This window comes from Pseudopodoces humilis, chromosome 13 (genome assembly GCF_049639895.1).
Source record: "Pseudopodoces humilis isolate 2021_Gansu_Grassland_sample_001 chromosome 13, ASM4963989v1, whole genome shotgun sequence".
Lineage (NCBI taxonomy): Eukaryota > Metazoa > Chordata > Aves > Passeriformes > Paridae > Pseudopodoces > Pseudopodoces humilis.
In genome coordinates this window covers 17,143,358-17,169,512 of record NC_142212.1, presented here as the reverse complement: position 1 = coordinate 17,169,512, position 26,155 = coordinate 17,143,358, and the positions used below count along the sequence as shown (strand labels likewise).

Sequence of the window (26,155 nt, the reverse complement as noted above, 5' to 3'; positions counted from 1 at the left end):
TGTTCTTCAGTTAATCCTGGGGAAGAAAACTTCTTGTTGTTGCTTATATATCCAGTGAACTTGGGCACATCCTGTTCTGAGTAATACTTGTGTAGATCTGTGGACTTTAGCAGGGATAATCCTGTGACATTATTTTTTCTGAAGTTCCAGTGCCTCTTTCCTGGATCTTCCTCTTCTCCCTCCAGCATGCTCATTTTAGTCCTTTACATGCAACTGAAGGAAGAGGCAAGAGTGATTTCACACATCAGAGCTGCCCTAAAGCTCGTTGCTCTGAATTCCTTGTTGCCACATGCCTGCAGACCTGCTCCTGGCACAGAGCCCTCTCCCTGCAGCCTGGCCCATTCCCTGGTGATGCCCCAGCTTCCAGAAGCTGCAGTGCTGTAGCAGAGCCCCACAGGCAGGGTGGCAACACCTTGGGGTTTTTCAAGCCTGATATTTCCCTGTCACTTTGCCTTTCCCTGTGAAGTCAGGCCCTGGGCAATGCATTTCCCCTGGATGGTTTCCCAAGCCCTCTTAGGAAACAACAAGGATATTTGCTAATATGATAAACCAGCTGGGAACTGCATCCCCAGTTCAATCCTGCCTTAATGTTTCTCATCACTTTCTTACATGTAAAGTGCCTACTGTGAGCTGGTAGCTCATAGCTAAGCAGTTAATAAATGTGATATATCCCCAAAGCATTGCACCAGATGCCCAGCAGCAGCTCTAAATCAGCAGGGCTGCTCCAGATCTGCCACGGGCAGGGGGCTCTGGTTCACATCACCTTGAAAAGCTTAAACCTCTGAGGTTCTAGAAGCAGAATTAAAGGTGGGACTTTGTGTTTGACTAGCCACCTTTTTGTGGTTTAAATATTACTTAATTGGAAATAAGACCACCCACCACCTCACACATGCTGTGTATGCTGCTGTCCTACATGTGGCATTTAAGGGAATAATGAAATTATACCTGTGGGATAGTGCTACTTGGTGCCTAGTTAGCAAGACAAAATTACACTCCTGGTTGTGAAAAAAAACAAAATTTGAAAATTAAATGTACTGTGAATTGCCTAATTGTTGAGAAAAACATGGGAGGCTTTTTCACATCTTTGGTCTTTGTCAAAATCAAACTCATGGTACTTCTCAAAATACTGTTTTCCTTTCCCCCACCCCCTCCAAGCACAGTTGGTACCTGGTGAGAAACACTGCTGGGTGCTTCTGTGGATCTGTGATAACTGGGTTGATCTGGAGTGCAGTGGGGTTGCCTCCATCACATCGTGACTGTTGAACTGTCCCAAGCAGCCCTCTTTAGTCTGCAATTTTTGACGAAGCTGCTGTAGTCCCAAATCAGACTTTTTCTTCACTTCCAGCCCTCCTTAACTTCTTGTGCCTTTGCTCCCTTACTTACCTTCACCCAACCACATAATTGCTTTATATTGCTTTAACACGCCAATCTGTGAAACTGCTCCATTTTCTCAGTTATTGGGCTATTTTCCTTGTTCTTTTGCGATAGAAATCCTAAGAGATTGTGCTTTTTGCACAATAGCAGATTTATGTTTAAGGAGACTGGCAGTCCTTGGAGAATGGGAAGTCTCGTGTCTTTATCCTCGGATGATGATACTGAGGAGAGGATTTCTAGTACCAGTAGGCTTGCATGTAGGCATGTGAAAATGATGCCAAAAGCCTATTTGATCTATATACATGTATTCACAAGTGTGGGGGGAAAAATGCTGATTCTGATATTGAACACTGCAGTCTGCTTTGTGTTCTAACCTAAGTGGAGCAAGCTGGCTTAAATCATCAAATATTTTTGAACTCTGCATGGAGGCGGCTGTTGTCTTACAGAGTGAAGGCAAAGCTGACATGTACTGGCATGCTTGGAGCAGACTTTATAGCACTGAATAAGGATCACATCGTATTTAAATCACAACAGGACAAACCACCCAACCTTGCTTACCCTTGGGAGTGGGGAACACCCCTGGCACTTCCTTTTAGGGTGGGAAAGCTCACTTCCAGATACGTACCAGGTACTGATAAGGAACTTGGAAGCTTTAGTTAAACTGAGTTAATCATGGTTGTTTTCATTTTTATGGTACATGTTGATGTGTTTGCAGTGACACCCTCTGCTATTTTTTCTTTCATGCTGTTTAAAAAGAAAAACCAAGAAAACAATGTCCTGTTTGCAGTGAACAAGAGCTTGAGGGTACAGCATGGAAAATGAGTTAGAATTTCTGTCTTGGGAAAAACATATGAATTTTGTGCTGGGTTTTTGATACTGAATGATCAGGTTCTGTTTTTATTAAAGCAAAACATATATATTGTACAAGGATAAATGTTATATTTATAAACACTTCCCTGGCTCTACGAGCTCTTGTTCCCTTTACAAAAAAAAGCTGTTCATGCTGCAATAAAAATACATACATTTAATTCTTAAGGAGAGGGTTTATGGATTTTACTCCTGGTTCACAAAGAAAGTTTTGCTTAGCAGAAACCTGCAGTTCCTTTCAAGCCAGCTGCATGAATTTACATAGAAAATACAAACTGGCAAAAAGAATAAACTCCCTAAACGTGGGAAGGTCTCTGGTGAGAATCCCTGTTCAGGGATATCTGATTGAGAGATGTTACAGTGTGAGCACTGGGCATTTTCCTGTACTGTCCTTTTGATTTTCTTAGACCAGTTCTAACTCTGTTTTTGGAAAGTTTAAAGTTGTAGCACATGTTGGGACTGCAAAGCCTGCTAGTTATGTAGTGGACAATTAGAACTATCAAATCACATGATGGTTTAAGTTGGAAGCTCAATTTGTTCTGCCATGGCAGGGACACCTTCCACTAGATGAGGTTTCTCGAAGCCCCATCCAACCTGGACTTGAACACTTCCAGGGATGGGCATGATTCATCCACTTGTTTGAAAATAGTATTTCTAGGTGAATATCCATGGGCAGGGTTAAGGGAAGCTCAGTGGTGTTTCAGGTTTGATGCTGTGCTGGGGTGGGGAGCCCTGTGAAGAGACTCTGCTGGTGTGGCACAGCTCATCCAGGTCTGGGTCGGGGCTGGCTGGGACCAGCTGCTGTTCCAGGGGTGAGGGGAGGGCATATTCTGGGCTGAACTCTTTTCTCCCCATGCTCCAGCTGTGTTTGTATGGGGCAGCAGCAAGGCTGCAGGTGGGCACTAGGGTGGGGTTAGTGGTATCCCCAGGGAGTGGGCTGGATCCAAGGTGAGCAGCCCCTGCCCAGCTTCTGATGCTGACAGTTACACATTTTCCAGAGAGCTGGTGGCAAACCTTTAGTTTGCTGCCTTCACCACTGGCTTTGGTCTGACCACAGGCATGAAGAAAATGGGTGTCAGGCATGAGGCAACGGCTGGAGGAACCTTGGGTAATCCTTCTGTAACCATGGGCAGGAGCGTGCTGCCCATGATTTGTGAGTTCCTCTGCTCTGAAAGCACCCTGAGTGTGACTGTACCTACTTTAACACAGGGAATGGGTTTTCCAAGCCAAAGAGTCAGTGTGACCTTTGATGGGTTCCACGAAACCAGTACAGAGATTACGAAGAAACAAATCCTGTGCTGAACTGAATGTCTCAACTGAATGATCCTTCAGGAGGCATGTGGGACCCTGACAGCCAGCAGGGAGGCAGCCTGCACAAAATGTCTCAGGCTAACTTACTTTGGGTTAACTGGTTTGACAGAATGATGAATGCTGAGGTTTTGTGATGCAGCAATTGCACAAATGTTGAAATGTTAATTGTGTGGGTTCAGCTGCCTCGGGCTGGATGTGCTGTCCCTCAGACGTGGCTGCCCCAGCAGCTGCCAACCCAGGGACTGGAGCTTGGCACAGGCAGTGTGGCTGCTGGGGAGGAGCTGAAGTGTGTGCTCAAGGCTGTCTTGACCCTGGTAAAAATTGTTTCTAGCTTGCTTTTCTTTCCTAACGGTGCAAACATAGCCCAGAGCAGACTGTCCTACATGTTTGTGGGCACCACGTCTGCCTTTATGCATTGTGTGGATGTGAGGAAGCAGGGTTAGGTAGTCCCATGTTTTGACCCAAGTGCCTTAACTTGGCAGATGCCTACACTGGACTGTGCAGCAGTGCTGGGAGCAGAGCTCACTTTTTGCAGCTCTGCAGTGGGAAAAAAGTTCTGAACAAAGGTTAGAGGCCATCTGTGCAGGAGGCAAGTGCAATTTAATGTCAGCTGCATGGGATAGTAGGGGTTTTCTGCAGGCTATTGACTATTCCCAGCTTTAAGAATCAAGTCCTGTGTAATTTGCCCAAAGAGATGGAAGGATGGAAGCAGACCTCGGGCCTCCTGTTTCTCTGTATTTACTTCAACAACAAGATGATGTTTCCCACCAATTTCACACATATGAATGCATGGTTTGAACACACAAAATCAGAGACACAAACTTAGATGCTGTGTTGAGGTACCTTTGGTCTTCTGTTGTTTCCTCTATTTGGGGCCTTAGGGGAGGTATGATGAGATCTGATTAGCAGTAAGTCTGTTAATTATAACTCCTAAATTAGAGCATCAGTGCAGAAGCATCACTTTCTGATTTGGATTAAAAAGCCCTTCATCTCAACAAAGCACAGCCAGTTGCAGCTGATAGCAAAGTGCACTGAGATGCATCAGATCAAAGTGATGCACTTCGTATGTGATGCCAAAATGGCTAATAAATTACTTAGACTAAGATTTATTACCTACTACTTACTGATGCTCTTGAAAGGTACTATCCAAAGCCACGAGTTTATGCTTAAACTAACCCACTGGTTTATCTTACTGTTTCACCAAGAGGCTCCTCTGAGTGTCCAACTTTAAACTTGGTTCAGCCTGGTGTAGTCCTTCCTTAAATTTTGAACTTGATAGTAGTTTATTCTTGGGGTGTGACTGAACATGGGGGCTTTGATCCAGAGTGTCTGTATTTCCCTGGCTGTGTCCAGAGCTGCTGGCCCCGTGCATGTTTGCACAGGAGGGTAAAAGATAATGTCTCACTCTCACCTTTACACTCCCTTCCCTCTGCTCTGCCCTTCTACAGCCACTCTCCTTCTCAGCTTCCCATGTCAAGGCCCTCTCCCAAAATACCTCTGGTTCATTTTTGCTTGTCAGAAGGTCTCCATGTGACCTCAGGATAATGAGAAGGCACTGAGGATCATTACACAGTTTGCTGAACGGCTTCTGACTCTCTTTCTCTGCTTTTGAAAAGAGGTTTTGGGGACTGCAGGCCGTGATATGAACTAAGCTGTAAGCAGGGTGATTTTTTTTGCTGCTTTTGTTGCTTCTGTGCCAGGGTTGTATTATGCATGAACAAATCCAGGCTTCTGGAAAATGTTTAGGCTGTAGATTTAAGGGTAAGAGATGTTAAGAGAATCCACCTGGCTTGACATGGAGCCATAAAAAATAGGAGGGCCATGTGAGAACTGAGTTATCAGAACTTCTAGTTTCCAACTTTCTTTATACCAGGATTCAATAGCCAGTGGTGTGGGCATGTACATAACACAGACTTCCATAGTTGTCTTCAGTTGCAATTTGTCTAAAAATAGGGTAAGACAAAGCACCTATGTCTGTTGGGGTGGAAGTTTGACACAAGTAGGTGAAATGGCCTGGCTGTGTACAAAGATACAGGAACAACTATTTTTGCCTCCAGGACTTGTTGGGCAGAAAATAACTCGGTCCTACCAAAGCTGGGACATCTGGTACATGAAAGTGTTTTGTAATGAATTGGAAATGGCATTACTGCAATATATATAATAACATGGAGATGGTGCAGTATGGTGTGGGGAACTTGTGTAGAAGATAGAAAATGTCATGGTTTTCACATACATTGTGGAAAAGAGAAAATAACTTCAAGTGTAAAGGATATGGAAATTCAGTGAATAAACATCAGTGCATTCGAGGATTTTTCATGCAACAAGCTAGATTTATCTTTCACAGAAAAAAATCTATAAACATCAATGACTGCAGTTAGATGAGAAAGTCTGGGTGTGCAAGAAAACCTACTTTTCAATAGATCTCAATTTCCTTAAATTTAAACAATCAGACATAAGAAGTTCTAAGATGTGATTCATTTCTCATTTGTATCAGTTTCATCCAGGACACCTCCTGAGATTTGAAAAAAGCTGTGCTGTTTAACACCTGAATAAGCGAAAACCAGCTTCATTTTTTCTGTTTGAGCTCAACAGCATTTCAACAGCTTGTTTCTTAACAGGCAAAATGGACTAGAACTGTGAAAACACTCGATTCACTTTTGGCAATAATTCACCAGGGCTGGGCAACCTGTAAACACACTGAGAAACCGTTCCTTCCAGATTTAACCAGGGGCTGGTTGGGAGTAGGAAAGAAATCCAACATTTCTTGAAAAGCTGGGATTTCTGTTCTTTTTATTGTTTTGAAGCAGAAAAAGACTCATGAAATGCAGGTGCAGCTCTGACCTCCACCTAGGCAATGAATGACTCAACAAAGAACATTATCTCCTTGTTCAGAAACAGATGTGGTGCCCTTACCTATTCCATTGCATGGCAGAAGACATGGGAACCTGGAAGTGCAAGACCACCTTCATGGAATATCACATATTCCAGTATTTTTGTTAGCTCATGTGTTCATAAACTACATCCACATGGTATAAAACCCCAGAGACATATAGTATAACATGATGCAGTTTACTTCTAAGTCAGGCCTCTGTTGTATGGCCTAAAAGCTTTGTAAGAATTTAGCTGCAGTATCAAGAAAAACCAATATAAGTGGTCCATTAATGAATAGGTCCTTGAGTGTCAGGAAGCAGACGTTGTTGGAAACTTGTGTAATATTACTGTTGGGTTTTATTAATTAAATATAGCTATTAATATGACCTTGGATTTAAACACAATGACCTCTTTTGTGAGTATGATTAGCAGATGTTTACCATAATTCTTCACTCTGTGAAAAATGCTTGTTGCACCCAATAAAAACAACCATATTTACTTTGCTAAATCAAATATTTGGAACTTGGGTCTTACTTACTTTATATATCATGGCTCCAGTGTCTTAGGCTTTCCAAGTTTAAGGTTGAGAGCCCTTGGAGTAACATATGTGGTAGATCCGGGAGTACAATGACCTATTGTATCAGGGAGTGCTTTTCCCCTTCTCTTTGGCATTGTATCTACTACAGTGGAACCAGTGTGCTCCACCAGCCTCTGGATTTTATTTTTACAGAAGGGTGAGGAGAGCATTTTTGAATCCACAAGGTTTTCTGTATTTTATCCGTTACTTGCGGGCAACTTCCTTTCCAGAAGAACTGCAGCAATGGAAGCAGGAAGCACAATTCCAGTTCTTAAAATAAAGCTGGAAGTTATTCTCCTTTTCAATTGCATCTCACCTAATTTTAGACTTTAAAAAGTCTGGAGTTTGCTGATAATTTTCCTTTTCTCCTACCAAATCCAGAATTTAGAGGTGGCAAATCCCCTTAACATCCCCCCAAATGCCACCTGCTGCCCTCAAACTGGGTGTATTCAGCATTGGTTCATGACTGCTGGGGTCAGTTTTAGTAGCTGGTCTGCTGCCTGCTTGTCTGCAGTGCTGAAAGGAAATAGCAAGGGAACAAAACTATGCTTTCTTTGGGAAACCACTCCCTTTGGAATGGAGAGATATGGCTTGCTACTTTTATTTTGTTTCCCCCTCCAAAGTAAGCAACAACACTGCAAGAATCAGGGCCAGCAAGAAAAGAATATTATTTAAAAGGCGTCATCTATCTAGCCCAGTGTATTTCAGGAAAAGGAGTCTCCTGCTTCATATTTTAAGGAGTGTAATAAAAATAGCAATCGGTTTAAGAAAGGGGCTGACGGACCGGAGAAAGTGACAGCGGCAGCACAGGGAAATAGTGCTCCATTTATCTGAGCACGCGAGCACATTGATAACGCTGCTCTCTGCAGTAGGTGCTATCAAATCCCAGACAATTTGTATCCCCGGCGTGGCAGGTTACTTACACGGGAACAAGTCTCCCTGATGTTATTGCAGATCATCATTAACCAGCTACTGCTGTTTGTTTGCCGTTACCTGCTGCACGGTGTTCCCGAGCCATGGATCATTTATACACCTCACCCACAACAGGGACCTGCCGCTTCCAAAAACACACCCTGCCTGGCATCTCTTCTCCTGCTTCCTTTTCCATGGGGGAAAAAATTACTGGGTGCAGCTTCTGTCTTGCTTTAACCTAAGCAAAGGTTGTGTAACGAACATTTAACAGGCTGCGAGAAGCAGCTACAGTGGGCATAGATAAAAGGAGGGGCAGAAGTAATAAGGAAGAAGGATGGGCTCCTCTTCTCCATCCTCAGATCTGCTGTTGACAGGGGTGTGGGTGTGTAAGGATCCAGATAAGACTTAACGGCTCTAGGTGGGATATCCTGCTTTCTGAAGATCTTTAATCAGTTGGACTGGCATCCTATAAGCACATTTCTTGATTATCTTTTTTGGCATGTTTCGGTTTCCTTTTCCTTTGTTCAGTAATATTTGTGATTATTGTCTTTATTAAAATGCTAGCTCCTTTGCAGCTTGCAACTTGGAGGCTTTTTTTTTTTCCTTTTTTCATTTTTTGCCAGTTTTTAAAGTTTTATTTGGTGATTTTTCCAGCTTGATTAGTTTCCTCTCAGGAGTATTTAGTCCTTTACTGAAAATATGGGGGGCAGAGCATCACAAGTCTTTGGAAGACTGAAGCCAGTACATCTCTTGATTTGTAGTTGATAATTTGCCTCATTATATCTATCCTAAATAGTTACAGGGTAGGTCACTTGGGAGGGAAAGCTATAATTTTGTTTGAAAGCACAGTTTGGTGAAACTACATCAGCACAACTATTATAAAACATGAAGTCCTTTGTCTTCTCCCTTATAAAAATATGTAATTTCTACCCATTATCAGTATTAATACAAGAGTCCTTGCAGTGTCTTTTGATAGGCAGAATCTTGTCTTTGCTAAGCATGAGTACAGTGAAGTGTAACTTCTTTTTTAAAGGGGAATAAATAACACGAGTGAAGTTTGCTAGAACACAGCAAAGCTGTTTCCAGGAAAGCTGCTGCAGAGTCAGGTAGGATATTCTGAAGATTTATACTTGGGGTGAACATGTGCAAGTACCATAATGATGCTGTAGAGAACACTGGAATAAAATGTTTGATCAACAGAAACACCTAAAGAAAATACATGGTTTGGATTTCTGACTGGCTTTCAGATTACAGGACAGTTAAATGAAAGTTCCTTTAAATATGTGCATGAAAACATCATTGTGGCTGAGGGGGGAGGTCAGGTCTAGCATGGTTACCTAATTCCTTTACAGAAAAAGCCTTGACTGCCCACCAGTCTCCCCTGGATTATGGATTTAGGGATGAGCTCCAGGAGGAGGAGAAGCTGCACAATGAAAGGCTGGTCTCAACATCATACTCACTGTGCAGCTGCTACAATGAGAAGCATTTTAAAACAAAAGTGTTGCTTATCCTGGCTAGGTGTGCAATTGTTTTGAACTAATTCAATCAAGAATCAGGAGATTTACAGTGAAATATAGAGAAAAAAAAGGAAAAAGATCAATAAAAAGGGTGGAGTAGCAGCTGTGATTAAGGAAAAAGATTACTGTTGATTTATTGATTTGGTCCTCAGTTTGCCATCTCAATCAGGGCTTTTTTTTTTTGGTTAATGTTATTAATATTTATACTTTAGTGCTATGTGCCAATTACAGTAGATTGTAATTAACTCTCCAGGTCTGAAAATATTAGGCCCCATGTAGCACAGAGTATTAGCATTGCATGTTACTGGAAAGAGAAACTTAAGTCTGGAAAGCTGGTGCTGAGCACAGAAAAAGGCCAGCTCTCTCTGCAATGTAAGCAGCACTTTTTGTGGTCATCCTTTCTGGGAATGCCAGAGAAAGATGATTGCAGAAGGCTGTTGTGCCAGGCTTTTGAGTTTTGAGGGAAGTCACTCTGGCCAAGTCCATCTTCCCCTTCGTGGAGTGGGAAACGCTCCTCAGGCACATGTTGAAGGTTTCCTTTCCCCTGCAGAGAGCTCAGTTTTGGGGCACTTTTTTCTTCAGATGATGTTATCTATTTGCTGGGTGTGGGTGTAAGACCCTGGCCTAGGGTCTTACTGCAGTGGGCAGCACAAATTATAGGAGCTCCCAAGGTCTTCCCTTTGGTTTGAGCTGCGAACAGGATAGCTGAAGACTTATTTTCTTTTTTTCTGCGTAGAGGGAAACATGAGAACTCCTTGTTGTGAAGCGGCAGAACTGAGTCACCAGGGGTTTAGTCAAAGAAGAAACACATCAGTGCAAACCAGAATAAAAAAACGTGCTTTCTTCATTACTCATTATACCACAGTGGGAATCAAAATCACTCAAAAATTGTGTTACAGCTATATGTTCCTTAGATAAAATAGTCTGGAAAGGAGGGATTTTGTGGGGCTCACTTCTGGTTTATGCAATACAATATGCAAAGCCAACTTGCTGTGATTTTTTCCAGTTATGTGCAATTATGTGAGATTTAATCAAAGAACTTTGAATTACTTGCATTGCTTCATAGCGCTTGCACGGTACCTCTGGGTGTCACTGAATGAGTTGTGGCCATTTAAGTGTATTGCTCTTGCAAACAACACAGTGGGAAAATTAATTTAAAATTTCCTTTTATATCTGGATGCTTAATTTTTAGAGCTGCACTATGTTCTGTGTTAGTTTTCTGTATTTGAAGCATAAATCCCATTTTTAAGGCAAACTGTAAGCAATTCTATTTTGCCCTTACAGAATAAAGAGATTTACTGTATAATATACTGGGAATGGGGGCTGAGTTTAACCTATTGTGTCAAACTTAATCCTTAACCTCTCTTTCCTGATTCCATATGGATAGGCAGCGTATGGAGATTTTGTCTTGTGAGGAATAACAGACCCCAGCAGATACTCCCCTCCAGAAAATGTGCTGTGCCCTCTGCCCGGGGGGTCAGAGCCACGTCACCCTTATAGTCCACAAGTGATGGAGTCACCAAATCTTGGCTGGTTGCGATGATGGGGTTGTCAGCCCTGGAGAGCAGATGAACCTTTGAGGTTGGTGGGAGCACGTGGGTTATTTGGGTAACCAGTTCTTCATGAACCCACACCCTGCCAGCCTCTGCAGTGGCCTTTCACGCCTGTGGAGCTGCAGCGAGTGTGTTTGTTCTGTGCACTCACTCACAAGTGCACTTCAGGATCATTAGAGGGAGGGATTTATTAGTTTCTCCCATTTAAGAAGGTTTAATTAGTTCCTGTAATATTTCATATTTTACGTACGGGAAAGATACAAAATGGCTCCTGAGGAAAACGGAGCCAGCTGGAAGGGAAAAGCCCTTCTCCAAGCCCCGACCTTGGGAAGCCTTTGTAAAGGCAAAAATGTGAAATAAGAGTCTTGTCGGTTCTCAGCACCTACTTGATTTATTATTTTTTATAGAGCAACTACCTCGCAGCAGCTGGAGTTGTATATGAATTTTCTTGGTGTGAACCCACATGTAGGGCAACAAATACCACATGAAAATTCCCAGTTGCCCAGTTCTTTCTGCAAAAGGCAAAACTATCTTGTGCTGGGACCAGCATTGCCACCCTCTCCACTGCTGCTTTGGTGCCATGGTCAAAGCTCTCTTGGCAGGCAGAGCACTGGGGACTTAGAAGCTTAACAGCCCCTGAGTAGTTAAATAATAGAAATACATTTTGTATTATTTTTTTCAGAAAGACCCTAACTTTGTGCATCAGCAATTCAACACATTTGGACTTTGGTTAGTCTTGCAATGGTTGTGAAAGAAATGTGGTCTTTTTAGTTAATCTATGTCTCAGAAAATACAATAATTGCTATTTAGCCATACAAAATAAATAGCTACATAAAAATGAGCTCCTCCCCTAGGAAAAGAAATAGAGCCTATAAAATTTATTTTGTTGATCTTTGCTTGCTCTCTTGCAGCTGCCGCAAAGGTGGCTTTGCATTTGCAGAGCTTGGTGCACAAATAAAGGAGTAAATAAAAGGGTTTGCTGACGCAAGCGTCGTGAGGAACGCGCAGCACGTGAGTGGAAAACCACTCCAATGGGCAAACAAAGCAATGTGCTGCCTTGAGTATCCTGGGCAAATCTGGGAGGAGTGGAAGGTAGTAGTGATTTTTTTTTTGTCTTTTTTAGTGTGAATGTTTTTAAAACATTGCTGACTGTCAGTGTCAACAGGGAAGTACAGAGGAAGAAAAGCAGAAATAAAAGTGTGACTGGAAAGGTGCATCAGAATACAGTAATTACAGAAGCTTTATTTTTGCTGCCTTTGATGCCAGCATAAGTACATGAAAACTAATGCACTGCAGAGGACAGGTTTGTGGTTGAAATACACTTGATAGATTTTGACAAATTAAACAGTTGTAAAGATGTTTGGAAGTTTTCCAGATCTTTACTGTTATTTATGTCACTGAACTAAAAAATCAGTGGTTAATTTGCAGTTCTTATAATTTTTATGATACTTATGTTGTTGTAAATTTAGCAGCGTGCAGCATCAACTCAGCGGGATACGTTTTATGTTGTCAGCTACCTTTTGATATCATAATAGATTTCAGTTGCCAAAGCTTCAGGGAGAGAGAGAATAAAATGTACAAGTGCGCTGTGTGAGTGCCTGGATCAGACCCAAGTAGGAGAGGAGCTGGTGCAGGGTGGTCCCTGAAGCCAAGCCTGGTCCTTGAGGGATGGTAGGGATGCTCCAGAGTCCTCTGCCAGTGGTGGCAAATGTGTTTTAAAGTGGTAAGGATAGATAAGATGCTGGTAGGATTCACCCCTGCAGTAACTTTGGTGGGTCTTTGAAGTCTGAGTGGCTGCTTAGAGCTGAAAATGGCAGCAGTGCAGAGCTCCTCAAGTCTGGTCCCACCACATGGACCATCTCCTGAGCCTGCACCCCAGCAGTGCCCAGTGTGGGCTGTGCTAACAGGTGGCAGGATGAGATCTGGTCTTAGAGCAGTCGTCAAACTCACGTGTGTCTCAGTGTGTAAGCTGGGTTTGGGGAATTCTCCATCCCCAGTTTACTTCTGCTAGCAACTTTCTCCATACACAGTGGTTCCACAGGGTGTGTTCTGGGTAAACACAGGCTAGAGAGAAGAGCAAGTGAATCTCCAATGTGATGTGGTTGGATGTGGTTAATCAAAAAGGGAAAGTCCTAACTTGTATTTTACAGAGTGTCTCTGATGCCTGAATTCACACATCTTTTTTATAGATACTTTTTGCACTATTTTTCTTTTTGTGAAGACTCTATTCTCTGTATTTATAGATTTTCTTCTGTTGTCTCCTATCATGGAAGATGGAGAGGCATCTTAAATTTAGGTGACTTAAAGAAGAGATGTAATTGTTTCCTTCTAGGAAGGCTTTTTTTAGTCGTTTAAAAATACTGCTTTTAATCTGAGGAATGAGACCTGCCTCAGGAATATGTCACAGATGGAATGGACTAAGTATAAAGCCTAGCCATGCCCTTCCCATCTTCTGCTTCTTTCAACATTTGCCCTTTGCCTTCTAAGCCTGAAAATGGAAGAATTTATTAACGGTTGTTTCCTCAGTGTTGGTGGCATTAGCCACGTTTCTCAAGGGCGTTTCATGTGCTCTTTCCACTCTAACGGGATTGTCCATTGAGTTCAGCTCTGGCACGTTGGGGATCCATTTGCACAGATAGCTGATTAAGCTGAACCTTCCTCATCCGTAGGTAATCCCAAAATACGCAAATTGTTAGCGTGAGATTGGTTTTTGAACATTTTTAGGTTTATAATTAAGCGCTTTGTAGTTGTCCTCCACCTCCACCTCCCTTCTCATCGAAGTCTTTAGCTGTGCTGCCTCCAGCTCTCCCATTCCTTTTTTCTTTCTTGATTATCTCTTTATTTCCTTTCTTTTCCCCTGGAGGTAGTTTTATGTCTAGCTCTTTCTCTGGGTACTGCCTCAAAGCTGCAGGGCTTGGTGCAGATTTTTGGGCACAAAAAATTTCTGCAGAAAGAGCATTCTGCCACTGCTTGGAGTTTTGCTGGGTGTTGCTTCCCAAGATGACAATGTCCAGTGCTGGACTGAGCACACTGCTCTGGGGGGAAGACACTGATTTACTCTTGACTTGAGGAGAGATTGGAGATGGGACAGCTGAGATGGGTTTGTTTGGAAATTGCCAGCCCAGAAGGAGATAAGGTGTTGGTGTGAGCAGCAAGGAGCTCATGTTTGCTTGTGCTCCTGCACTGGTGCTCTTCTGGTGGAAGATGCTGCTCTTCTGTGTTGAAAGAACAAATTTTCCTTGTGCCTTGCAGCAGCAGACTGGTATGTTAGTCTATATTCGCTGGCTAGACTTACTCTGGCTAATGTTTGCCAGATTCTTCTATTACATATTAAAATAAGATTGTATGAGTGGGTTTTCTTTTTGTGTGTGTTTCAAAAAACTAGGCCAGCCCTAACAAGCACATTTTTGTGTTTTTGTTGTTTTTTTTGCATTTTGTCATTTTACATATTGAAAAATGGAATGCAAAAAGAAAAAGGAAAAGCCTGCTATCATCAAAAAGAAATAAAGCTTTGCATTATTCTGCATAAGTGTTAAAATCTGACTGATAGTTTGTATATACAGACTTCGTTCTTTATGGTGTTTCCTTTCCCCACCCAAAAATCACAGATGCTATGATAAAAATTAATGCTCTTTTAGTAAATGCTTTTCTTTTCTGAATTTGGCCTAAAGAGGGTCATACAGTGCTTTTGTTACTAATAAAAGTGGCAGGATTTAGGTAAAAATAATAGGCAGAAATTAATTTGTTGGGGCAGGATCTTCTAAAACAAAATGCAGAGCATTTCTACCTCCTTAAATCTAGCTATGTTAATACCATAAAGTTTTTATTTTAACCATTAGGATAGTAGCCCTGTTTGAAGAATTCAGCTTTAAAAAATGTCTTTGTAAATTGAGATTTTAGGACTACCTATTTGGAGGATGTTCTGTATGATAAATGACCCTTATAAGACAAAAAAAAAAGTAATTTTGCATGTCTGCTCCCTAGGATGTGTGATAATAATAAATGAGCATTTTATATATCATTATATATATATCATGGCAGAACAAAGATCAGAAGATATATTATTCATTATTTCTGTTACTTCATATTTAAAAGGCAAAGGTTTTTGCTTCTTTGCCAAAACAAGGGCTACAGAATGTATTTGTAATAATCTCCACAAATATGAAGGGGAGGAAGATCTTCCAGGTCGTTAGCACTGAAGAAAACAGAGGTGCCTTTAATTGTATTCATTTGAACATTAATACATTAATGCTGAGATTTAAGTACTGTTACTATTAAAAATTAAACTGGAGGGGCAGTTTGCAGATCATATGCTTTAGTGTAAGTTGTCAGGTGCAGTGTTTGCATATTTAGCCTGCCATTCCCACGCTAAAATGGATGTTTGAGGCTGCATCTGGCTTTCCAAGGGGCGCTTTTTACACCACCCCATCCTGGTTTCATTTTTGGCAATAGCATTTCTTTTCATGGATGCAATTGCACCACCTGAGCAAAAGTTGCAGCAGTTAAAATCAGAGGAGGGTAAGGAGTGACTTGCTTGCTGTCCTGAAGTCCTCTTTTTCTTCTCCCTGTCCTCCCCCTGCCGTGCCCACAGTTATTTTGCAATATGCAACCCCCTCCGAGCACTGCCTGCGGAACTGGAGTAGCTCTGGCATGTAGATTTCCCAGTGGGAGAACTTGTGTGAATGGTAATTTTAATGAGACCTGATTTAAGCAGTAGAATAGATCCATAAAACTAATACAAGCAGACTTTCAAGAGCTCTACTATTTGTCAGGGCAGTGAATTTTAGAGGTGCATCCATTGGCTTGGTAAAGAATATTATAATCTGGAAAACTTAGTCTGTATTAATTCAGATTGTTTCTATGCAAAGTACTATTGAGAGTGTCTCGAATCCAGGGCAGGCCAAATATAGACTTTTATTTATTTTTGAGTCTCAACTTCGTCCAAAAATCGTGCTGGAACCACAGGACCTGAAAGCTGTGCTCTATATGAATGAATGCAAAGTCTGTATGAGTGCACACAGCTGTGCCTCCAAGCTGTGACAAACCCTTAGCTTTGCTTTTTTTCCCCTTCATTTAAGGCCACCGCTTGGTCCGTATGTATTTCAGCTTCTCCCAAGTTGTCACACCTAGTTATATATGGCAGTAACTCGGGTTTCTTTGGATACACTGAGTTTTTCTGTGAATATAGGCATTACACCCATCCCAGAACCTGAATCCTGCTCCACGTAATACACTTGGTCCATGGCTTTTATTTTTCATCCTAGTGCTCTGGAGCACCTCTTGCTATTGTGGAAATTGTGCAGTTCTGGTTGACTTTACTAAACTGTTTTCTTTCCCTGCTCTCCTCCACAGCCTCTTCTCCTCCATCCTTGTGGGTTTTTCCCCATCCAGCTCTTTTCATGTCAGTTATCTCAGATGGCAGCAAGGAAGAGAGCAGCTGTAGGAAGCTCAGGGCAGGAGCTTGAGATGGGTATGGGGGCAGCTGGAACACCAATAAACAGCAGAGAACAAGGGGCAGACAGGCAACACAGGGAGAAATAGAGGGAAATGTGAGGAGGAAAGGATGGAGGCAGAGGGCAAGAAGGGAGGGAGCCAGGGACTGTGTGTGAAGGTGAAGCAGAGGGATGCTTTGTGCCATGGGGGGAACACCAGCTCTGCCACCCCTTCCCATGCTTGGGCATCCCACTGACTGCAGGGACAGGGGCAGAAAGGAGGTGGCTTCTGGCAGAGCTGGTGATAGAAGGGACATGCATTTAAATAGGGAAAAAGTTTATTTGCTTTTTCTCGCAGGAGATGCTAAGTGATTTTTGCAGTTTGAGTGGAGTGGCATTATTGTACTTAGCTCTGCATTTATTAAATAAATTTGTTCTCCAACTCAAGTGTTAAGTGTGTATTATGAAACCTTGGAGCCAATCTTAGTGGTTGCAGTGTGCAAATATTTTTAAAATTAAGTAATTAAATAGGGCTTGGGCTGCAATGTCCACTGAAGTGATTTATTAATTGAATGGTTTGATTAAATTTAATGTTATTTTAGTTTATACAGAAAGGGTTGGTATCTGTTTCACAGACAGGGACATCTTGTGGGGCTGTCAGTGATGGTTCAGAGGTCCTTAGGAGGAATCTTTAGCACCCAATTAAATATTAGCCAAGAAGATGTGACTCGTTCTTTCTCTGTCCCTGAAACTGTGTTTTGACATCTAAGGCTGGTGATAAAAATTTGCTCTGCAGAATCACTTGCAATGCACTCTATTTATCACTAGATTATTTCCAAATTAATCACGCTAAAAAATCTTTCCATTGTAATTGTGCTGGGGCTCAGCGCTGTACGATGTGTGTAAATAAAAAATGCCCTTTTAATTCGTCGTTAACTGTGTCTTGCTGCTGTTGCAGCCAAACTGTATCTGTTTCGGTGGAATGTCATTTTAAAGGTATTGTGGTTACTGAGCGGCAGCTGTGATTGAAAAGTATGTAAACTAATCTTTAGTTGCTCGTGTCATTTTTATATTCTTATGTCAGAACACAAGAAAGCTGCTTTAAATTTGTCTTTCACTGTGTATTAATTTTCAAGTCTAATTTTTCTTGGGTTAAAGCATATACTGCGTTCTCTGCTACACATTACCATTTGGTGCCAAAGTAAATGGCTACTTGTGAAAAAGTACAAAATTAGTTCCTGCTTGATTACTCTCAAATACATATTTATTTTGATAGGGAGAGTTTTTATTGACAGTGTATAAAGGACAAATGTCCTGTATGGTATCGGTGACTTAAAAGACAAAGTAATCAAGCACCATATATTTATTACTGTGAAGAGCAGAGCTGTGCATTGCTTTCCCAAAAACAAGAAGGAGGTTTTGGGACTTTTTTTTCCTTTTTCTTCGAGGCTTGCACTATGTGTTGTTCTGCTCTTTTAAATGCAGACCATTCGAAATTAAATCTTCAGCTAATATGTCTGCATAAGAACTTCTTTGTCTCTTGATGCCCAACCATTGAAAATTAAATGTGTTTGCGGATAAGTATTTATTCATACCATACCTCGCACCTGATCTTGTGTCAGTATGACATCATCTTTGCCACAAAGACTTCTGGTGGTTTAAAAATGTTCCGTTGTGAAATAAGTGGGAGAGGTAGAAAAGGGGCAAGGAAGGCAACAAAAATAAACTGCTAGTGGGATTTGATGTTTTGCCAATTAAAAACAAAATATAAAAAATCATGTTCTGAGGTCCACATGCTGCCTTTGATCCGTACACAGGACTTCCATTTGTGCTGGTGGCTGTTCAGCCTGCGGAGGGAAGGCTGTACATGACTTAATTTGTATGTTGTGGGAAGTACATTTTCCTAGCATGTGGTCTAGCTTACTTGAAGAATCTGAAATGCGTTATAAATGTAAATGCTGTGTTTAAGTAAAACTTCATTATGTTTTGGTGGTTTCCAAAAATGCACAGGATTTGACCTTAAAGTGTTATTTCAAGGTGTTATGATGTATGAGCTAGACTTTGTAGTCTTCTAAATTAAATCTTTGAACATGTTATTATTGTATTTTGGCATTGGCAAGATGTAGTTCTCAGCTATTTTTTGTCACAGCCTTCATTTTTCTAACAAGAGTAATGAGACAGGGCCAGATTCTTCTGTAAGAGGCGTGTGCAGGATGGGGATTACCCTGCCTTCACCGTGGTGTAGCCAAGGATGGGTCTGCCCTTGGCGTCCAAGTCCAAGGGCATGGCGACTCCTCACCCATGGCTGCCATCAGCACAGCCACCACCCACCATCACTGCCTGTGACCGTCCCAGAGCTCCGCGAAGGATGTGGTGAAGGGTTTAGCATTTGGATCCAAATCTGGTTCATATATAAAAGGGGTTGTGTTTCTGTTTGGAAAATATGAGCCCCTTTCGCGTAGCCCAGGTGTGGATTAGCTCTCTAAACCATTTTCCCATTCCTGTGTTTGTGGGGGACTATTTTCACTTCTTACAAAGAGACTGTACAAGTCAAGCCATACAAACAGCAGAAGCAATCCGAAAGTGGATTAAAAACAAAAAAAAATTAACAAAGTGTTTGTGATCTCAGGTCGGTAGTCTGGATGAGGGAGCAGACATAACCACTATACGTATGCTTTTTTTCCAAAGAAAATAACTGCAAAACATTTCCACCGATGCCATGAGTGCTCAGGGCTCGTATTTCTCCTGCTCTGTGTAGCAGCCATCTGTTGGTGTTACAGCAGGGCCGTGGGGCACCGTCCCCACCGTGCCATGTCCCCTGGGCAGCACCAGGCATGGGGAGTGTGCCAGCCAGCCACGGGGAGAGGCACGGCTTGGGCCAGGGTATGTTGTTGCAGAAATGTCGATTAAGAAGAGTTCTGAGTCAGCCCCCGGGGCCGTGGCCGTCGGTCGGTGAAGTGCCAGAGAGAGACCGTCTTTGTAGTGTTGTTTTTGGTACCGGTTTCACGTTGCGCGCTCGTGGTATGAATCACGATGGTTACAGGGATGATTTTCCCCTCAAGGAAACAATCCCTCCCCCAAAGAATTGTGGAGCCACCCTTTTGGACACTTTGCATGGATGGCTTTCTGTCTGTCTGTCCTGAGGTGGTCTTCCACTGCAGGGGTGGGAAGGGAGAGCAGCGCTCAGCCGAAGCACAGCAGAGGCTCGTCCTCCATCTGTGGCCAGGAGTTTCCCATTTCCCTCCTTCATGAGCAGGCTGGCTCCTCGATGGGGGAGGCCTGAAAAATTCGTGCAAATCTTCAAAATAAAAGACACACAGGATACCCCGCTTTCCCTCTGTCACTCCTTCCCCCTGCATCCCAAATAGGGTAGTGCTTAGAAATGCATCCAACCTTGAGTTCAAAACGGATCGCTTACCCGTGTTTCTTTAACAGCTAATTTTGCTGGCATGTTATTATTCACCCTCTGCTATTTTCAAACTGTGACACAAAACTAGAGAGAAGAAGAGATTGAAATTTTGACCGGTACATTATCGTGATACCTGAGATGCTGTGTTGATATGAGAGTATCTTTACCACAAGGACTTTCTTGGTGGTTTTAGAGATCCCAGTGTGAATAAGTAGAAAAAAACAGAACTAATAGCTTAAGAAGCAAAAATATTTTTTTCTTAAAGAAATTGATTAACATGCAAATATGTACTGTATGCATATTAAATATCATTTCAAAATGTGATGGGCAGGAAGCATAAGTGATGCCATTTGGTTTTGTGGCATCAGTGTGGGTTGATTAAGGGGGTGGGGATAAATTTTGGGGATTATTGATATAGCATGAGTAGAGCCAGATGGTTGTATTACACATCTTTTGTGTTCTTGTTTGCTTCTTAAAGCAGTTGCAGAATTTTGCCCTGGGCAAAATTTACTCTTTGCTCGTATGTTCCCCTGTGAATTTACTTTTGACAAAGTAGCTCACAAAGAGGGGAAACGCTGTGCCCACAAACTCGTCTCTTCCCTTCACGTTTGTGAAGCCAACAGCCCCCTACTTCAGAAATATTTTGTAACTTGTGAAATAAATTAGCAGTAGGTGCAAGTTCAGAATGTGTGTGTGTGTGTTGTGTAGCGCTCCCCCTCGGTGTGCGGTATTGATTTACAGAGAATGCCAGTTTTTAGATTTTCCTTGAGGTGTTTTGAAGAAGAAACTGTGGAAATGGCAACCAGTTCAGTTTAATGCACTACTTATGTAGTGTTCTTCCATTAAAGAAATGTTGTCTTAAAGATTAATGAGCTAATTTTTCCACTACTCATTTTTTATTTTAAGTTTTGAGATTGTGGCATACCTGATTCATGTGATCAAAAACACATACTTTGTGGTATTCAGGTTGAGTGGGAGAAGGTTGTGCTAGGTAGGTGTTTGTGACATTTGTTGGAACTGCTTATCACCGGAACCACCAAAATTTACATGTGTTTGTTATTTCCCTTTGAAAGCAATTTTTTATTTCCCATAAAAAGATGGGGTTTTGTAAAGGCTTTGTAAGAAAGAATTTATGTCTTGTTTCTCGCACCAGTTTTTGTGGGTATGTAACACCATTGACTTGGATGAGGTTACTCCCAGCTTACATTGCTGTAGGCTCCTGGATGATGGGTTCCCTCTACATCTGGCAATTACAGTGGAAACAGTCCTACTTGTAAACATGTTTTGTCCTCTGCCTGTGTCCCTGTGTGAAATGTTTGTTTGCACAAGGTGAGGAGACTCACCTTGCTCGCGGTGGTAGACTTTGATAGGGGACCAGTTCATGCTGACACTGATTCTGTGGCCTCATGTCTGCATCCCCTCTCCACACAAAGCCAAGCCCCATTTTTTGCTCAGACTGGGAGCAGCAGCTTTGGGCCCACTTTTTAGAACCAGTACTTGATATGGAAATGGGGATGGGCAGCTCTGACCCCATTGAAATCTCTGAGTAGTCCAGTCACAAGTCTGAGACCAGAGCAACTTACTCCTCATAATGCTGCCATTGTGCTCATCCAATCTGATCAGTTCTGGAAATGTTTTAGTAAGTCTATCTTACAACACTATAAGAAGATAATCAGCTGCCTTAGAAGGTCCCCATCTGGAGTATAGAGTTCTTTTACTGAAAGATGTTTTGCCTTTCCGAGATAGCTCTCGCATTTCATCATCTGTTGTGCAGAGATGAAGTGCATATGAAAAGTCAGTGACTCTGAATCCATCTGTTGTTATTATTTTCCACTGATAATTGGCTTGAACAATGAAATGTCTGTGTCTGTAGCCTTTGAAACTGTACACCCTGTTTATTTTCTGGAGGTCTTGCTCCACTCTCCCCCCCTGCTTTTTTTCTTTTTTTCTTTCTTTCTTTTTTTTTTTCTTTTTTTTTTTTGTTTTATTTTGGTTTTTTTTTGTTTCTTTTTTCACTCAAGCTCATAACTAGTGGAGCTTGTATGAAGATGACATCTTTGACTCTGTGCATCAGTATGTGTCACTCAGCATCTGAAGCTTGCCTGCCAATTTTTGTCAGGGTCCTGTGTCTGTGCTGTGTGAGTGTAGAGCAGGCTTACAGCAGGAAGACTGGCAGATCCAGAGTTCATAGATACCTTACCTGAAATGTAGTATTTATATCACTTTCTCTATTAAAATATTAATTTAGGGACCAGTATCTAATACCTATGGAATTAGATACTACCTGTAATTGTGTAATATATTCAGTTGCATCCAGTTTTGCACGATGCAGGGTATTAATATTGGATTCCACTAACAGCACTTCCATTAGCTTGCTCAACCAGTATGAGATATATACGAGCAGGGAGGCATAACTACCAGCCAGAACTGCCAAAACAGTCATTAGAAGCTCCATTGGGATGGACAAAGGCTTTTACACAGTGATACACTGATTAAATTTTGTTCTATGGTTTATTTGCATCAAGGTTAGATCGGTATCATCTATGTGAACCGTATTATCTGACGCCTTATTTGGAAGGTCATTTCAATGCAGAAATGGTCAACAGCAAGGGGGCTCTAAAATTTCTCGCGGGATGCTTTCTTGGAGGATTTTTATCCTGTTAGGCTTGACTAGCTCACGTTACCAATGTTTTTGTGCTTTAACCTGGTGAGTTTATCCAAGGAGGTGTAAAAACTCCCTCCATACCATACGAGCGCTCAGTGAAGCTGAACACGCTCGATGCCCATTAAAACTGTGAGTTATATCCAGTATCCTTTGAAATAATCTGTGACACATGCTTGAGAATCCAGTAAATGTGTGTTGCATCTTGAAAGGCTGAATTTTCCTGTGCCTGCCTGTGTGTAAGTGCTCTTTCAGAATGAAATTTCGGAGCCGGATGCAGTCGTGTCGCCCATGTTACGCTGTAGTCTGGAGCAGCAGAGAGTAAGGCAGAGGAGTATAATCTTATTTGTGTTTCAATGGCAATCATTTAATACTGCAAGTTATTAAAAAATAATTAAATTACCAAAACCAACATGTAGCTAGGACTTACAATAAAAGGTCAATGTGATTTGACTCCTTAAGTTAGGAAGGGACACTGGTGAATTCCAATTGCTTTAAAATCATGTTGCTTCATTCTATTTCTGGACTGGAAGGATAAACGAGACTGAAAAATAATTTATTTCTCTAGAAGGAAAAGTAAATCCTAGTATATAATTATGTATATTCAATTATAATAATAAATGTTTAGATGTGTTTGGTGGTTATCATAGTCTCTAATTTAGTTGTTTTTGAAGTAAATATAGTTTGGAGGGGTCGTTTCATGAGAGCAGTATTTTGAAAATAATGTTTATAAGGGGTGCTTCAGAAATTTCTTCCTTTTCCCCAAATAAACTAGTAAATAGGTGTGCAATACGTGGTGATTCATAACAGCTAAAATAGGTCTGTGTCTGGAATGTCTTTTACATAGTAAACAAAACAGGCACAGTAAAAGCAAATACAGATTTAATCTGTCAACTCAACCAAAAGTCTCCATATTAATTTTAAATCCTTGTTAAGAAAAGGACGGGCCAGGAATGTATTGGATTTCAGTACAGTTAATGAAAATTAATTTTACAGGTGGTGTTTGGTTGTGTTTCTTCTGCTGTGGTGAGATGGGTGGCTGAGCCAAAGTGGGCACAGCACACGATTTCAGCTCTGTGCCAGAGAAATGCTTAGATTAGAAATGAGCGTTTGGCGTGGAGTTGTTGGTGCTGTTGTTATTTACTATCAGAGGAGCAGAGCGTTTAGCGCTATGATTTGATTTGATTTTGCAGCTCTTATCCCCTTAAACAAGCTGTGTAGCTTGTCAGAGATCAGGACAGGTAGAATGCACAGCAGGCGTCTGATTTGAGCCAGTTACTCATTTGCTGAGTGTTTGTGTTTATGCAAAGGGGCCTCTTCCTGCATATTTAATCTAGAGTAAGGCAGTGGCTTTTGTTGTGTTTAGACCACATACCTTCAGTCCTTCCTTACACTGCAGCCAGTGTTGAAGCACAGAAAGGCTTGATAGTCAAAAGTGCTTTAGTGTTTTCAAACTCTCAACTTTCTGCAGTTGGTTGGGAATTACTGTACAGCTCTAAGCCTTTTTCTTCCTCATTAATGGGTAAGTTTGCACTCGGTAGAATAAGATACTTTTGTTTTTGTTCCTATTTATAAGTGCACAAAATGTTTGTTTGTTTGTAGTTGTCCAAACCTCCTTGAGCAAAACTGGTCTGCTGAGGGAGTTTGTTGCACAGAATTAGATCGAGAATACAGGTGTTTCTGGAATAGACTTCTGAATTGAGTATTAAATGCCATATTGCAATAGGCAGGTATTTGCGGGGCGGGGAAGTGGGGGGGGGGCAGGGGGGATGAGTTCGGTGTTATTATTCTTTGTACTAACAAATCCTGTTTTGTAACTGTCCTGAAGATAATGCTTCCATTGTTAGCTAAAAGCTTTCAAACAGTGAGCAACGCAGAACTGCAAAAGAAGCAGCAAAAAAAAAAAAAGAAAAAAAAAAGAAAAAAAAAAAAGAGGAGGAGGGGGGAGGGAAAAAAAAAAGCAACCCTCTGGTCTTTATTGTTTCCTTTGCAAGGGTCCTCACTCGAATGTCTGCGCTGTAATAGGGAGGTTTTTCTTATGTGGAAATTGAATCGTCTCTTCATTGATATTAATAGCACACTAGAGATGTTAGCCATGATGCAGAGTACCAGAGCTGTGGAGTAGGAAACCTGATATTGCAGGGGGAAAAAATGACAGTCCTATTGCTCCTCAGTGTGGGAGACATCCCTCCCCGAGCGCGGAGTTTGCATAATGGCATCCTGCCTCAACTATTTACTTATAGGTATTTTAATCTCAGGCTCTTTCTTTTAGTACAGGCGTAATTACTGCCGCTCGCTCCCGCACTTATTAACTGCGCAGCTCGGTTTCTGATTCCGTCTGGACAAATTAGTTTTAAAAATGACTTTGGAGAGAATCCGTGCGGTGTGCCTGCACAATGTACACAGTGTATACGTAATGTGTGCTGGGCTGGGAGAGCGTCGGGGTCCGACAGGAGGGAATTGGCATCAAAAATTAAAGAAAAGACGACAAAGGGCACGTCTTGGAGGCTGAGGGTTGAAGCACAGACAGCGCTTGGAGAAATGTGGAAAATGTGCGGCGAGGCCAGAAGTAGTAGTTTTGGTTCCCAATTAACTATTTCCTTCGTTTGAGTAACTCCTCTCAAACAGAAGAGTGTGCTGTTCCACCACATGTTGGAAAGTGTGAGAATCTGAATAAAATTTCATCAACCTTATTAAAATATGTAGGGACTTTGGTCTTCTTGGGTACGAATCAGCCTACAGACTCACAGGCATTTATTAACAATAAGACTGCTGAGGTTTTTTAATAACAAAATTACAAATACCGTGTCTAATTGTAAGTGTATTACTTTTATGCACCAGTTTAAAAAAAAAAAAAAAAAAAAAACTTTTTATGAGGAAAAGTACCTCAGTCAAAGCACCTCGTGTGATTAGTGCTATTGTATTCTTAAATTTTGATTGATAGAGATAATAGTTTTCACTTAAAAATACAGACAGGTACTTTAACTTTCCATGACAATAGCTATTTGCATTTCTTTTATCTTTTTGTTTAACATTTGTGGGGGTTGGGACGGATTTGATTATTAACTCTTATTGCACACCGAGGTAAATGCTAAAACAAAGCTTTTGTTAAAGCTTCAAAAGGTAAAGCAGCAAATATTGTTTTTAGGCTTCAATATTTAAAGGCTGTTAAAGGATACCTCGAAAATATTTTCACATGACCACGACCAGGAGTGTCACTCGCCTGGCAGGTAAGGGACGGCCCGGGGGCGGCAGGGGAGGCTGGGCCGGGGAAGTGCCCCGGAGCAGCGCCGGGGTCACGGCTCGGCGGGGGCCGTGTGTGCCCGGGTGTGTGTCCCGGTGTGTGTCCCGGTGTGTGTCCCGGTGTGTGTCCGTGTGCTGTCTGCCCGTGTGCTGTCTGCCCGTGAGTGCGGAAAGCGGCGCCGGGGGCAGCAGCGCCGGCCTTGCCCGAGGCCCCGCGGTGTGTCCCGGCCAGGCCGGCCTCGCAGCCGCCGCTGGGCACGGGCACCTCCGCCGGCTGCCACCCGCACACGGCCGGCTCCGGCAGGGAGAGTCGCAGCGCAGGCATAAAATGGTTAAAGCTGGCACTGAGGCACGGGGAGTTATTTTAAGAAACGGGGGAGATCTGGCGATACGAGCCAGGCGGCGGCGTTTGATGGCTGGCTCTGGC

General features: G+C 42.1%; 1 protein-coding gene across 10 annotated transcripts in view; it reads left to right on the top strand.

Moving 5' to 3' along the window:
* FOXP1 (forkhead box P1) overlaps nucleotides 1-26,155 on the top strand; it is a 379,651-nt gene that overhangs the window by 129,138 nt on the left and 224,358 nt on the right. The window contains exon 2 of one of the 10 annotated variants that reach the window (XM_088062031.1): nucleotides 25,634-25,715. The exons of 8 other annotated variants lie outside the window; for them this stretch is intronic. The gene's annotated coding sequence lies outside the window, so the exon portion shown is untranslated. Of the gene's footprint in view, nucleotides 1-23,949; nucleotides 24,008-25,633; nucleotides 25,716-26,155 lie in introns of those variants that run through there. One more of the 10 variants, XM_014251621.2, reaches the window with a different exon arrangement.